We start from the raw sequence: 2,920 nt of genomic DNA, 5'->3' as shown, positions 1-2,920 counted from the left end.
AAACCAATGCTGGCTGCGTCTGCGTCGTGAATGGTTTCAATTCAAAAACAACCCAAGGAGCAGTTGGTTTCAAATCGCCGGCGTGCCGTCGACGCGGACACATGACCGGACTGCTTTCGACGGTATGCCGTCGATAGCAGTCCCATGGGACTGTAAAACGGACTGTAAAGCTCATCGATTCGACAAAGTTTATTTTTGTGAAAGTACGGTACATACTACAGACTGTGACGGTTTATTACGTGTCCCGTAGGATTCCCCGCAATATCGACGGATAACCGGAAAATTCTTAATATCATAGGTGAGATTCGTTTTCGTTTTGCTGCAGAAACGGCTGTGAGAATGAAACTCGATTCGGTGACAATGGCTAACGAGTATCGTGGAAAAAAAGCGATCGGAACTACGTTTCTGCAACGACTGATGAACCCGTGGTTATTTGAGAATTTTAACTACAAGCTAACTGGTCTCGCCGCTAAGTTCAACAAACTACTTCAACAAGCCTTTACGCGTTCAAGCAACGACGCGGATTATTTCATCAGAACGTACGCAATATTGGTGATTGTTACCGATAGCAGCGGCCATCGGTAGAGCCTGCCAGCAGCCGCGCGCAGCTCACTCGCATGCTAGGTCGCGAACAAGTTTATTTGTCGATCCAATACTAACGAGAATACAGCATGCAAGAAAGAATGCAGCATGCATGCCAGGCTGCACGAATGAGATAGGTATGATTGAAACGAATGATAACGAACCGCCTCGAGCGTAAGACTAATTTTGAGTCGCTTTCTAATAAAGGACTGCAAATAGTTGAACAATTGCGGTGGTGTATTCGATATTGCTAACAACAGTAAATGTAACATTATTATTGCTATCACCAGTTCTATTTCCATATCGCATTGGCTCGTCAGTTTTTCCGCGTGTAGATGTAATCCGTGACTTAGGTGTAACACTTGACGCGAAGCTGAAGCTTAACTTGTACTTCGAGGATATAATCAAGCGTGCGTACAGAATGTAAGGGTTTGTTAATCGTATGAGTTCAGAGTTCCGTGATGTTATTTTCTTAAAGCTATGTATTGTTCGATTGTTCGTTTGATCCTCGAGTACGCTTCTGTTGTATGGCATCAACACTATCAATCCCCCCTATTATGAAACTCGAACGGTCATTTGAGTTCATTTTGCTGTAGCTTTCTCTTTCTGCCTTCTCTCTTGTTGTATTCTGCTTTCTCTTATACTGTGTTCACTCGAACGATCGAGTTCTCGATTCGAGTTTCATAATAGGGGTGTATACTTGGGCTACGATCACTCGAACATCTTAGACAGTCGGCACAGGCTGTGTTCGCATTTAAGATTTTGACTTCACGTATTGAATCGCCAACATTCCTGATTTGTCTAAATTGTTCTTCTCCTGTCTGATGTTTGAGACGACCTAACCTTGAACTGATTGATGCGCGGTGATCACTCACCGGGCATAATGGCCCATTGCTTTCTTTATGTCACACTTATAACAATTACTCGTCGTTTCTTGACTTTAATATGTCCCTCGATCAGTGTGGCGATGTTTTTGCTTTCATGTCGTTATGGCAAATGTTTCGTCCTTTTCGTTCGGATGTCCCATTCGCGAAACAACAATATCCTGGCAATCGACGATGGTTTTGAATCCGACGAAATAGATGAGTTTGCGTTTGCTGCCGACACTTTATGGTCGTTTAAATTAAAGTCAGTTGTTCGAGCTGTAGACACTTTGTCTGTAAATAGTTCGCTCGTTGCCTTTAAGTTTATTGAAATTACATGACGAACACAAACAACAAAACGACCTAACGATAGTAATAATTAATAATTAGCAAAGCCTAATTTTTATATATGAAGTTTATGCCAGTCTTTTTTTTTTTTTTAATTTTTCCCGATGCGGGAAAACAACCTGTTTCTCCCCCCCGTCTGGATCCTGTGTGGCATACAGGGGGGCAGGAATGCGATGTATCATCGCATTTTATTCAGATAATATATATACATAAATACATAAATAAGGCACGTATTTACGAATAGTTATACATTTAGTCACATTCGCAAGTCGCGGATGTAGTCGTATAGACTATAGACGGTTGCAGCTCCGCTACAAGGAGCTGCTCCGCTCTTGCTTTGCACAGCCGGACAAGGAACGTACGGTTAAAAAGTTAACAAACAACGTCATTAACCCCACGGTTAACGAGATGTTTGTCGGATAAGTTGTGCAGAAGGCCAACTTATCTTATTGCTGCAGCCGCGGCCGCAGCCTCGGCCTCCAGTCGCTGTTCTTCTCGCCACGCCTGTTGAAGTTGCAGGCTCGGCAGGCCCGGGCGAAGCGCTGCCAGCACTCGGGCTCCGTAGCATCTCGCTCGCCAGGTTATCCGGCGTGAGGGGGGTGCGGCCGTCGTCTGCCAGCATCTCCGCTCTCTCTCGCAAGTTTTAACAACACCTGTTTTTGAGGATTTGAACATTTTTTTATTTCTCATTATTAAATTTTTTTAAATTTTTTAAAATCTTCCATTTGTTCAAATCATCCATTTATTTAATCGCTTGTCGATGTTCGATGTTTTCGATGAAAGAAGAAAAGCGTCAAAGCCGACTGACATAACATAATAACATAAGCAATCGTCGCTGCGAATGAAGCAAAGTTTTGTCGCGCGTTGTTAAAATCTGTTATTCAGTCATTTCAGTAAAAGGATAGTATCACCGTTAAGTTTTCTTGTTGTGCCACACGAAGGGCAAACGAAATGATGTTTTTGCGGTTTGATTTGCGCTTCGTCTGGCGCCCCAGTATAATAAGTGAGTGTTCTTCGCGAACAAGTCCAAGCTAAAGAATTTAGTACAGAGTTAGTACAAGCTGTGTAAGTATTGGCTGTAGGTTCTGCGGTTGTGTTCGTGAACTTTGGATTATGGTTGACGGTGG

This window comes from Anopheles bellator, chromosome 2, assembly GCF_943735745.2.
Source record: "Anopheles bellator chromosome 2, idAnoBellAS_SP24_06.2, whole genome shotgun sequence".
NCBI lineage: Eukaryota > Metazoa > Arthropoda > Insecta > Diptera > Culicidae > Anopheles > Anopheles bellator.
This window is presented reverse-complemented; position numbering follows the sequence as displayed.